The sequence below is a fragment of the Hemibagrus wyckioides genome, linkage group LG26 (genome assembly GCF_019097595.1).
Source record: "Hemibagrus wyckioides isolate EC202008001 linkage group LG26, SWU_Hwy_1.0, whole genome shotgun sequence".
Taxonomy (NCBI): domain Eukaryota; kingdom Metazoa; phylum Chordata; class Actinopteri; order Siluriformes; family Bagridae; genus Hemibagrus; species Hemibagrus wyckioides.
The window spans coordinates 16,697,382-16,710,697 of record NC_080735.1 but is presented as its reverse complement, the minus strand read 5'-3'; the positions used below and the strand labels follow the sequence as shown (position 1 = coordinate 16,710,697).

The window sequence follows — 13,316 nt, the reverse complement described above, 5'->3', positions numbered from 1 at the left end:
CTCACTCACTCATTCTCTCACTCACTCACTCACTCACTCTCACTTACTCTCTCACTCATTCAATCACTCACTCACTCATTCAATCACTCACTCACTCATTCAATCACTCACTCGCTCGCTCACTCAATCTCTTGCTCACTCACTCATTTATTCACTCACTCACTCTCTTACTCACTCTCTCACTCACTCACTCACTCTCTCACTCATTCAATCACTCACTCATGTATTCACTCACTCACTAACTCACCCACTCTCTCACTCACTCCCCTACTCACTCACTCACTCTCTCACTCATTCACTCACTTACTCACTCACGCTCTCACTCACTCATTCACTCACTCATTCATTCACTCACTGTTTTACTCACTCACTCACTCGTTCACTCATTCACTCACTCACTCGTTCACATACTCATTCACTCGCTTACTCACTCACTCACTCACTCATTCAATCATTCACTCACTCACTCACTCACGCTCTCACTCACTCACTCACTTATGCTCTCACTCACTCACTGTTTTACTCACTCACTCGCTCACTCATTCACTCACTCACTCACTCGTTCACATACTCATTCACTCACTTGCTCACTCACTCACTCGTTCACATACTCATTCACTCACTTGCTCACTCACTCACTCGTTCACATACTCATTCACTCGCTTGCTCACTCACTCACTCACTCACTCACTCTAAGTGACCTCCATCAAACACATCCATGAACAATTCTAGAGATGATCTACATACTGCAATCCCTTCAACTTGTTTTGTTTGGTTTAAACCCTACTAATTAATGAAACTTCTTGCAACCCAGTTATCCATTCTGAAATAACCTTGTTTGATGAGGACAGATATTTGCTTTGTGCATGACCATAAACGACCAAAAAGGTGCTTGCGTATGGTCTGGACTGCTAGCACAGCTGGAAGAGATCTGTGCACATTCTCATCAAGCTCTGGGGGGCAGTGGCTGGCCCTCCACAGCTGTCCTCGGCATTGTGGGAAAGCTTGGGCTTCTTCTAAAGCCGTGCCAGAAAACGCTCGTGTGGCATTGTGAGTGCCAGTGACCGGGTCTGCTAAACCGCTGGAGAAGAGAAGAGAAGACAAGAGAACAGACGAGAAGAGAAGAGGCGAGGCGAGAAGAGAAGAGAAGAGAAGAGAAGAGAAGAGAAGAGAAGAGAAGAGAAGAGAAGAGAAGAGAAGAGGCGAGAAATGACACTCATACAGAAGAGGAAGAGACAAACACAAGAAAAGACGACAGGAACTTTGCATTTTGGGTCAGAAGACTAGAGGAGAAGTGAGAGAGAAAAAAAAAGCCAAGACACAAATAACAACTGCAAAAAGAGTGTTTTCTTTCTGCAATACATTCTTGCTGCACTTAATCTCACCTTTTAGTGACACCTCTAGTTTCGCTAGACTGAAAACGTTTCTCTTTTTGTCTCGCCACCTTTTTTTTTCTTTTTTAAGCCAGCAAGCGTTATCATGCTGCTAGCTGTAACGAGTCAAACAGCTGTGTTTTCCTTCAGCACCACACACATACTCACACACACACACACACACACATACATATACAAACTCTTAAGAGTCCTGGGCAAGGGCTGTTTTTCTCACTTCTGCCCTCTGCACTGCTGGAAGAGCTGCAGCTGCAGGGAGGGAGGGAGGGAGGGAGAGAAGTATAGAGGAGACGGAGAGATAGGGAATAACGAGTGCCGGTGGAATCGTGAGTTAAGTTTTCATTTGCATTGTGTGTGTGTGTGTGAAGACAGAGAGCTAGAGACTGAGAGAAACCTTACACTCACACCGACGCGCTCACACCATCATCACAATGCCAACTCGGCAGAACACAGCTGTTGATCAGTAACAGACTGTTAACCAGTAACCCCTTCCACATGCATCTCTCTCTCTCTCTTTCTCGGAGCGCTCCCCTGTCCTGGGGTGTTGTGTGCAATTTGACTTGAACACCAGGAGGGCCCTGGGAGTCAAGGGGTCAAAGTTCGGCCACAGGAAATGCATCCGCTGTGCTGTTCTGGCCCCCGGCTCTTTCCAGAGCTCAGTTTAATGGCCCTGGCAGTCGCCACGAAGAGCCCCTATTTCCCGTACACTACACAAATCACTCTGCCACTCTGTTTTCAGTAGGTCTGTGAGTCATACACTTGCATTTGTGTCTGTGTGTGTGTGGGGAGTGGGGAGGTTGGGAACGGGGGAGTAGTGGGGAAGGGGTCATGTTTTTACATATTAGTGAAGACGTTGTCCCCACATGGATAGGAATATTTGACGGTTGTAACATAGTGGGCAGGTCCCTGTGAGGAAAGTTGCTTCAGAAAGAAGCTGCAGCTTTTATTTAAATGAATCGAAAGAACCAAAAAAGGATGCCATTTTGAGGTAAGGTAGGGTAATCAGACGCATTAATAATTAGGTCTTTGTAAAGATGATAAGGCAAATGTGTGTGTGTGTGCCAAAAATAAAGCAGTACCAGTCTCAAGCTTGAGAAATCAAGCATCTTATTTAGATCATATTTAGAATCCAAGCCGAAACCGGTTCATCGTCTCGGTGTGGCGCGGCGCGTCGTATCAAGAAGAGCAAGAACCCGAGTTCAAGGACGGTTACACAACAGCAGTGCCACAGCTGCAGCAAACTCAAAGAAAACTGTGTTATAAATCGTAGCGTTCCTTCCCATCGTAATAAAGATTTTCTACTCCCTCTCCTGGGAACAATTGATGCAAAAGCAGACATTTGTGCGCTCAAGATGTAGCTCGAGACGGGATTGATAATTAGCCAATGAGTTAAATTGGTGAACGGCTTTGCAGAATACAAGGTCCACTTTGGCCTCTGTATCCCGGTCATGTTGACATACCTGACCAACCCCCTCACCATGCCTGTGTTTGCACTCATTCCATGTTCCCTGACCTTTACTCTCTTCCTTCATTTTACACGTGCAACCCAACTACGACAACAATCTCACCATAGCCGGACCCGCTAGGAACACTAGGCCAGCGCAGGGTCAGCAGAAGTCCAAGACACAGTGAATGTTTGCTTACGTTCCAGCTGTTTCAGATGCGTAACGCTGTCAAAGAAGAGCAGGCCAAGCGAGCCGGAGCCCCTCGAGCCCCTGTGACTGGAGGCTATAACTCACAGCTCCAGACAGGACAGTACAGATACCCTAGTAAGCGTAATAGGGGGAACTGATGGTGTCATGAAGCTCAGAACATCTCTCCAAAATTTATGGCTGATTTCAGACAAGAAAATATGAATCTAAGCTGTGACATTATTAGCTAAAGTAGCTAACATTAACTAGCCTCTGTATTATGTTGACAAACCGTCACTCGTTCATCCGACGTTCTAACATTATCAGTAACTAGTAACGTTACCTCGCTACGTCATTTAATAAAGCAAGAAAATCAACTGAAGCATCTTGGTGCGCTAACTTTTAAAGCAACAGTCTGTAATATTTAGAGACCTCTGCTGCCTGAAATGGGAATTACAAACAATAATCATGAATGTCACGAAGCTTTACCATTTACTTTAAACTTTTAACCAAAGCTGCTATCATGCCTTTCTATATCATATATCTTAGAAAAAGTGCTAGCTGGTTTTCCAGCTAGAGGCGGGGCTAATTTCTGGACCAGAAAAGTGTAAACTCTCACTCAGGTTCTTGTTTTTTTTTTTTTTTTCCCTTCTTTTTCTACATGGTGGATCTAATCTCTCTCAGACCTGTTCACAAAAATATTTGCAATCATACTGGCTTTGCTATGAACAGAGCTGGTTTCTGGGCCAGAAAAATCACAAACGCAAGCTTGAAATGAAGAAACCTGTCAAATCTGTTGCATTGCTCTATCACAAATGGTAGTTTTTTACAGCATCTATGGAACTATGGGACTGTATCAGCGCTAGAAACATTTGGAAATTTCACAAAATGACCCTTTAAGCTTGAGTATCCATCCCCCACCAAAAAAAAAAAAAAAGGCCAGGCAGTAAACCCAGTATTTCCGATATACTCTTTCACATAACTGCTACTGACCGGCCTGTGTGCGGAGAGGCCAGCCTTCATCGTGCTGCAGATACTGTTGTTCTAAAGAGACGTTCTTGGTATTTGGAGTGGATCCAATATAACTATCACCCGGCGAGTGAAAGGAAGAACGGCACAGCGGGGGGTTCACACAGAGTGCATAAAATATACATAGCCATCCATGTGCTTCATATGTGCCCGGGTGGTGTATTACTGGAGTGTTAAAGCTTTTAAAGGAAGTCTAGAACTACTGGACGTAGCAGTCTGGTAGTGTGGATTGATGTGTTAAACGTTAACACGTATCAGTGAAACAGTGATATGGCGAGAAATATCTATAAGTGACGTAGATTCTTATGATCATATTGTTTGTTTGTTTATTTGTTGGACTGAAATTGACCAACATGGGCATTTGTTGTGCACTGATTCTTATTAATTGCTAATTAATAAAGCACTGATACGTCTACTAGCACTAACATACGTCTTATGCATTGTGAAAATAGGTCATTTGAGGGGCTGATTTGAATTACTGAAGTTTGAGGTTAGTCCAGAAAAATATGAAGAGTCTTGACAGGCAACTCGGTGAAATGACAGCTGACAGCTAAGAAGGAGAGAGAGAGAGAGAGAGAGAGAGGGAGAGGGAGAGAGAGAGAAGTAAGCAATGCAATTTTAGGAACTGACCTGGTTTGAAGTCTCGGAACGTGAGATGAAGAAGTGATATCCTTATTGCGTCCTTTTAGCTCTCTTTCTCTGTCTCTCTTGTTTTCCTGTGTGGTCAGACTCTTGTCTCTCACTCTCTCTCTCTCTCTCTCTCTCTTTCTATTCACTCGCTCTCTCGCTCACTCGCTCTGTCGTTTCCCTCCTCCTTCACAGGCTACTCAGGAGGAAATGAATGGGGAGCTCTCACTAAGCTGTTGTACTCTGAAAGTGCACATCACATGACCATTGTGAATGAAGAGGGGGGTGGAACCTTAGGCTGCCAGGGGCGAGGACAATATAGCCCCAGCCTGGTGGTGGTTGTGTAGGTGGTGGCGTCGGCGGTGGTAGTGGTGGTGGTAGTGATATGTGTGTGTGTGGAGATTGCCTCAGAGCTTTAACTGTTGGATTATTGTGAAACAGGCAAATATGTATAGAAGCAGCAGCTTTTGGACCAGATCAATGTTTGCTCAAGCCAATCTAAGAAAAAAAAAACCCTGACAGAATGACAGTATCCTGCGATTCTGGAGAACGATCAAAGCTTCCAAGATCACAGCCCCCGTTTTTTTCCTCGCCCTTTCACCCCCTTTTTTTTTTATTATTATTCTTTCTCCCCACACTTCTATTTCTTAACAATCTGATTTCCAGTAGTCGGAATTTCAAATAACAGGAAGCATGAAAAACACATCCTAACAAACAGAGAAAGAGATGCAAGTGCACGAATGGCTAAACCCAGGTTTTTTTTTTTTCTTCTTCTCTCTCCAGCATCCAGGACCGTGTTCCAGCTGGAAGCAGGAGGGTGGAAAATCCATTTGGGGCTTTAAGCCTGGAGCGTTTCCTCGTGGTGTACACGGTCCAGGACTGCTACTGCGGTGAAGATTACCACCCCACACTGGGCTGCTGCTGGGTCAGCGCCGGGCCAGATATCACAACCACTGGCCATGTCTACATGAATGTAATGGAGCAAGATTTTACATCTTTACCAGTTCATGGACATGTGATAATAACTGTGCCATGTCGTCCTCAGGAAGCAGTGGATCCAGAGCTTATCCTGGGAGCTCGGGGGGTGAGGAGGGAATACATCCTGGATGAGATGCCAGTCGAACAGACACACAATTCTCCGATCCATATACAAACATTTTTTGGGGAAATAGGAGGAGGAACCCGAGCTCATGAGTTGAACCGGGGATCCAGGAGGCTACAAAGCTACCTTCTGCACCATCTTATATAACCAAACAATCTTCATGACCTTATTTGGGTTTGGTGTAAGTTATCTGAAATCAAAAGCTAATTTGTCTATTTTTTTAGATAGATAGATAGATAGATAGATAGATAGATAGATAGATAGATAGATAGATAGATAGATAGATAAAATAAAATTAAATGATAAATAAATTAAATTAAATTAAAAAAAAACAGCCATATCATACTTGAGAATTTCATTATATCATATTGCCAAACATTCTATTTTATTCTCCTTTAATATTCAAATTGCAAGCATCAATCTTGCAAAAAAATAAAAATTAAAAACATTTTTTTAACGACATAAACAGTGTACGAAATAGAAAGAATTATATTTCCATGTTTCATTTCTACAGTTGTGTAGTTGGTTGGTTTGTTGGTGCTTTGCCTTGGGCTGATGACCAGCTCACCTAATGTGAGCCCCTTCACTTCACTGCCCACACACTGGTGTGTGTGTGTGTGAGAGAGAGAGAAAGCTAGTGTGTGAGTGAGGGACTGCCACAGGCAGAGCTAATTGAGGAGGTTTGAGTGTGTGTGTGTGTGTGTGTGTGTGTGTGTGAGTGAGTGACTTTCCTTGGAGGCCACTCGTCAGTTGCCATAGCGACCTGCCTTCCACCTTGTGTCCGTCTTTTTGTGGAGGTGTGTATGGAGGTGGAGGGCTCTTTCTCTTTGTCTCTCTTTCTCTCTCGCTTTATTTCTCCCACTCTCTCATTCTCACCTTTCACTTCCTTTTTTTTTTTTTTTTACACTAGCTTTCTTCTCTTCAGGAAGCCTTTGAAAGCAGTGAAGAAATGAGCAGGTCACAGAGTTAAAATGGATATGTGTCTATAAAATCATGCAGTAAGACATCAAGGGCTTCAGCGAATATTCACATCAAACATCAGAACAAGAGGAAAAGCTCTCTCTCTCCCTCTCTCTCTCTCTCTCTCTCTCTCTCTCTCCCTCTCTCTCTCATGACCATGGCAGGATTATTGGTGCCAGAAGGGCTGGTTTGAGTATTTCAGAAATCTCCTGTGATTTTCACACACAACCATCTCCAGAGTTTACACAGAGCGGTGTGAAAAAAAAAGAAGAAGAAGAAGAAAGAACAGGAACATCCATCTGAGGCAGAAACGTCTGACAGGAACTCACATAATCACTCCGTACATCCGCGATGAGCTGAAAAGCATCTCAAACCTTGGCGTGGATGACCTACAAGAGCTGAAGATCACGTCGGGTTTCTCTCTTGTCAGCCAAGAACATGAATATGAGGCTACAAGAACACAAGCTAATGGAAATCCTTCTTTCCTCTTTAACCACATGGGCGCTAAATGAAATAAAAGACAAATGCTATTAAAAAAAGGCTATAGAATCATCAGTCTGAAACTCAGTATCCACTCAGTCTAGGTATTAAAATCGCAGCAGGGTTTATTTTTTATCAATCAGACATAACCGAGAGAGCTGATTGGATTGTTGATATTGGCCCGGGTTGGTCAGGTCCTCAGATTGAATTTCCTATTCCACGTGTATTCCCGTGATAACATTCGGAAAAATCCGGAATGTATATTTATAGTCTCGGATTTCAGAGTTTGCCCGGTAGCTCGAATGGCGTACTATGGAAATCATTTTCCTCTACCTCACTTTAATGATATAATTAGCCAGAAAGTTGATACAGGTGTCAGTCAATCCATCAAAACGTCACACGTCTTTAAGTTCGTCTGAATATCTAAACAACTGGTGCTATATTCAGGGTTATTGTGCTTAACTCTCAGTTGAACTGTCGCCGTGACAACGCAAATGAGCTGATAGATCAGTGCGATGATACTTTTTTTTTTTAGCTAAGCTGAGATCTAGCGCTAAGATAAACAACTGTGTGTAAATAAATATCATCTACACTGTACAGTAGCAGTAATGCTGCCAATGCACATTTTTTGTTAAATATAATTAACTAGTTACAAGTTATCTTCCTAAGTAGCTAGCTAACGTTATATACATAAATAGCTAGTTAATGTATCTTTCTAATTATCTAGCTAATATGATATGCATAATTAGCTAGTTAATGTATCTTCCTAACTAGCCAACTAACATTTTATATGCATAAATTGCTAGGTAATATATCTTCCTAACTAGCTAGCTAACATGTTATATACATAAATAGCTAGTTAATGTATCTTTCTAATTATCTAGCTAATATGATATGCATAATTAGCTAGTTAATGTATCTTCCTAACTAGCCAACTAACATTTTATATGCATAAATTGCTAGGTAATATATCTTCCTAACTAGCTTGATAACACGTTACAGTAATCCCCCGCTATATTGCGGTTCATTTATTGCGGGCCTGGTATAACGCAGATTTTTATTTTTATTTTATTTTTATTTTCCCGGTATATCGTGGTATCCGCAAACCTTACAGTAAATTGTTTTTATGTTGAAATAAGGTAATTTTTAAATAAAAATATAATTGTTAATTACAAAATATAAACATTAATTAAAATGAAGTAAAATGTTAATAATATATAAAATACTGTACAGTGTATTTACTCAAGAGGCAAAGAAAACGTAGCGTTGTTTAGGAAAGCGCGGTGCGGGGATGCTGAAAATCTAAATACAGGACGGCTGGAGGAACGAGACTGGCCAATCAGAATGACCCATTCATATAATCACGGTTGTGATTGGCTATGCGTGCAGTTCGGGAAAGGGAAGCAGAATTCTCCAGCATCTCAGTTTTTCGCGTGTCACTGTCCCGAGTGTTTCGATTTGTTCTGTGTACACGGTATTTTTTCTGCAAGCCCTATTATGTCGCCCAAATGCTCTGCACCTTCTAAGGCTTCTGACAAGGAACATACATACATACACACAGTACTCACCATAAATGTGATATTTCTATAAATTTACCCAAAATTCATCTCGCTATATGCTTGCAAATGTTTTCTGCGGATTTTTGTTTATCGCGGGTGGTTTTCAAAAGTAACCCCCACGATAAACGGGGGACTACTGTATATGCATAAATAGCTAGTCAATATATCTTCCTAACTAGCTAGCTAACATGTTAAATACATAAATAGCTAGTTAATGTATCTCCATAACTAGCTTGCTAACATGTTATATGCACAATTAGCTAATTAATGTGTATTCCTAACAAGCTAGCTAACATGTGTTGTGCATAATATGCTAGCTAATATGTTGTCCTAACTCGCTAGGTAACATCTTCCAAACTAGCTAGATAATATGAAACATACCTAATTTTCTAGCTCCCGTGTTATCTGCTGTTAACTTGCTAGCTAATATATTTGAGTAACTAGTTAAATAACAAGATATCTTCCTAACTAATAAGCCAACATTTTCTATGCATATTTAGCTATCTAATATATCTGCCTAACTAGCAAGCTAAAGTTTTCTGCCTACTAACATGCTATTTTTGATTAGCTAGCTAAAGGGCCAACTTTACAATTATCTACCTAACCAGCTAACTAGCTTATATCTTACGAGCTAAGATATTTTATTGCTATATTTCTTTCTAGCTTGTTAAGACCTTGTTTATAAAACGTGTCTACATGTCATCGCTATATTTATTTATTTATTTGTTTGTTTATACTATACTAGCAGCGTGTGGAGCGTTCAGGGCAGGCTCGCTAATGAACTTCTGATTTATTAATAATAGCATGGATACTAGCATGAAAAACACTGAGGCAGGTATCGTGACTTGAAAATATGATATTAATGCAGAGAAGAAAGACCATCTAACTTCTTTTTCATTAGCACTAAGTGGCTTACTTCCTAGCATGCTCCTGTGATTGTGTGTGATACAGAGAGAGAGAGAGAGAGAGAGAGAGCGAGAGAGCGAGAGAGAGAAAGTCTCTTAAAGGGACAGATACCACTATGTGCTATATAAACAATAATGAGCTCAATATATGTTTAGCTTTGATGCTAAATGATTCTAAATCATTGCTATGCCATGCTAAAGTGCTATCTAGATACAGTATTAGCCATATTTACGGTTAAACTCCATTTACAACCAGATATGATGGATTTAAAACAAAAAAAATTGGAAAGAAAAAAAATCCTGAAGTAAAGGAAAGGCTCTGAGTGACTGCAAGTGTAGCTAGGCTTCTAGCACAGCTAGTGAAGTGTGATGCTAATGTAAAGCCTGGGGCTAGCGTATGCCTGACTGCTCTAACACCTGCCCTCAACTCCCAGACACAGCACTAATGAAGGGGAAAACATGGTGTGTGTGTGTGTGTGTGTGTGTGTGTGAATAAAAACCTGAGGCTATTCTGGAGGTGTATCAGTGTCAAGTGGTGGTGATGATTGTAGCCACTTGCTGATTTGATCCCAAAGAGGAAAATCTTCTCACCAGGTTTCCAGTCATCATTACAAGTGTGTGTGTGTGTGTGTGTGTGTGTTTATATATGTTGTGTCAGTATGTGTCACTGTAATGACACACACACACACAATACTAAGGACTATCAGAACGACATTTTCTACTTTTAGCCTATTAATTTAATAGTTTTCTAATAGTAATAAAAATAACTAATACTAATTAATAATAGTTTTATTTAATTTTATTTATTTATTTATACTATACTATACTACTAAATTGTACAAAGTAGTGAATGGAGTTGTTTAGGATTTGTCCTCTGTGTAAAAGTGACTGAAACACTTACATATTTAAATGTATAAACCCGAAATCAGCATTCAGAGTAATCTGACAGCCATAACACACACACACACACACACACACATGCACGCACACACACACACACACACTGGCACTGCAGATATATCAGACGGGATTCATCAGCTCTCTCAGATCTTCACCAGGATCTGGAGTCGTAGTAAATCATTGGTAACCACCGTCTGCTATTAGGAAGCTGTTGAACCACAGCACCTGTTGGAAGTAGGTTGGAGTCAGTCTCTCTCTCTCTCTCTCTCTCTCTCTCTCTCGCTCTCTCTCACTCCCGCTCTCTCTATCTATCTGTAGTGTGGAGGACAGGCCTGCTGCCACGGCAACCCCATAATCACACTCCTGAACACCTTCCAACCTCCCCCATGCCACATTTCTCTCCTTCTCTCACTCCCTTTATCCATCTCCCACTAATGACAGAGACAAGAGAGAGGAGTATAATGTTCCACATTCGATCTGTAAGAGAAAGACTCCACATTATTCCAGAACCATCAGGGGTCTAATAATGAAAATTAAAGCATCTCTGTTTAGATCAGGTGATAAATAAATTCTGATCTGCAGAATTCCTACTCAAAGATCTAAATATGCACACAAAAAATTAATTATGAAGTAGTATATGTTTGGGGTGAGTGACACTGTTGCCAGGTCTACAGTTTTTCCACAGCTAGTTGTCTGTCGTCTGGAGCATCGTACTGTATACACGAGAGGTGGATGTGGTCGTTGGTTGTTGATTTTCCGCTTTTTCTCTGCAGCACGACGGAGGTCCTGCTCATGTAACAAGGCTTCGTCTTAGATGGATTTTTTCCAGGTGTTTCTGTTCTTGCCTCTTGTTGAGACAAATGCTCACGTTGCTTTAGCAAATTGAGCGATGATTGATGTTTTTTAGACAATACTGTCCTTCCTTGAACTTTGTGTATTAGCCATCTGGAGAACATAACCAATATAATATACAGTGGAACCTCAGCATACAAATGTAATTCATTCTTAAGGTGAAAATTTGTATTGCAACACGAATTTTCCCATAAGAAATAATGAAAATGCAGATAATGCGTTCCAGCCACCCAAAAATATGACCAGTATTACCAATAGGAAGCGTATGGAAAGTTACAAAGAACTGACCCAAGCCAAGCATTCCATGTCAAGGCTCCTCACAGGAAGTCATGCCACCAATTTTGGGCTAAAAATAGAACAGACCACAAACGCCACCAATCTGTCAACAAAAAGACCGCCTGAAAAATCACCTGGATTTTGAACGCATGCTGAAGGCAACCTTGGTATCGTGGGCTTGACTCTTTCCAAACAGCTTTTACTGACTGAAAAATAATTTGTAAAATTCACAAACTTGCTTTGGTCGGGTTTCCACTGATGCATACAAGATTTGAACGGCTCCTGGACGTACGCAGAACTTCGGTCGTACAGTACGCTGAAAATGCTTGGTATGCTGATGCAAACTGCTTGCAAAATTTCAATTCCTAAGCAAAAATTCGTAAAAGATGGCATTCGTATGCTGAGGTTCCACTGTAGATACGCTAAATGGACACCAGTTTGTGGACATCTAACCATCTACTTTATATGAACATCCCATTCTAGATTTATTATCTCTTTGCTGTTATAATAAGCTTCTCTTCTCTTCTCTTCTGTTCTCTGAAGGCTTTCAACAAGATTTTGGATCATGGATGTGAAGATTTGTTTTCACTGTTTATCGGAAGATTGGGGTAGAAGCCCCAGCACCACCAACTTACCATCCTTGGGCCCCTGAGCAAGGTACCCCAACCCTCACTACTCCAGGGGTGCTGCATCATGGCTGACTCTGAGCTCTGACCCCAACCCACCAAGGATGGGTCACTGTGTATGTGTATATGTGGCATATGAAGGCTACTACTACTGCTACTTCATTCATTCATCCATACAATCATTAGAGATCAGACCCTGATGTTGGGATGTTTGATGGGACTCCAGTTCCAGTTCATCTCAAAGGTGTTCAGTGGGGTTGAGTCAGACTCAGGACACTTGAGTGCAGGACACTCAAGATCTTCCACTTTCTCCAACCTTCACCTCCACACCATGTCTTCATGGAGCTCAGGGGCTTTGTGTTATACACAGAAGCGTTGTCATGCAGTGTTTGATGGTTAGGTGTCCACATACTTGTGGGCCATGTAGTGTATTATAACTCCACTGAAGCCAGAAGTCTGTATGACACCATCGACAGTCACCAGAGCAGAAATTCCAGCGATTCAGAAGTTAGATTTTTGGCATGAGGGATAAATTTTTCCTTGATCTGCTCACCACTACAGTTTATGTGTGTGTGCAAATAAACAGTAAACATATTAGATGAGCGAGATCCGCCAAAAGTATTGGAACACAAAATGAAGATGTGTTTTCTTTATACTGGGAGTATTGGGATTGTTGAAATCTTGCTGGACAAGCACCATGTTGCCACGGTGATCTCACGGAGATGTTTATGTTTGGGAATGAAGCGTGACACACCTCATATATTTACACCCCCCCACCACACACACACACACACACACAGCCTTCATGACTGGCTACAGATAAGTGATTTCCCAAGGACGTGTCCTACCAGGAAACCCATTTTTTTCCAAATCATTCAAGCGATTATGATTCGATCGCAGCCCTATTCCACTTCCCAGCATCCACCGTTATCGGTGTAAGTGAATCATTGTGAATCATTATAACCTGGGTGAATCAAT

The 13,316-nt window shown here is 41.5% G+C and overlaps 1 protein-coding gene across 1 annotated transcript in view; it reads right to left on the bottom strand.

Moving 5' to 3' along the window:
• The window catches only part of klf12a (Kruppel like factor 12a), a 35,285-nt gene extending 30,347 nt beyond the window's left edge, over positions 1-4,938 (bottom strand). The window contains exon 1 of the mRNA XM_058380516.1: positions 4,682-4,938. The gene's annotated coding sequence lies outside the window, so the exon portion shown is untranslated. The remainder of the gene's footprint in view (positions 1-4,681) is intronic.
• Between the last annotated feature and the right edge of the window lie 8,378 nt (positions 4,939-13,316).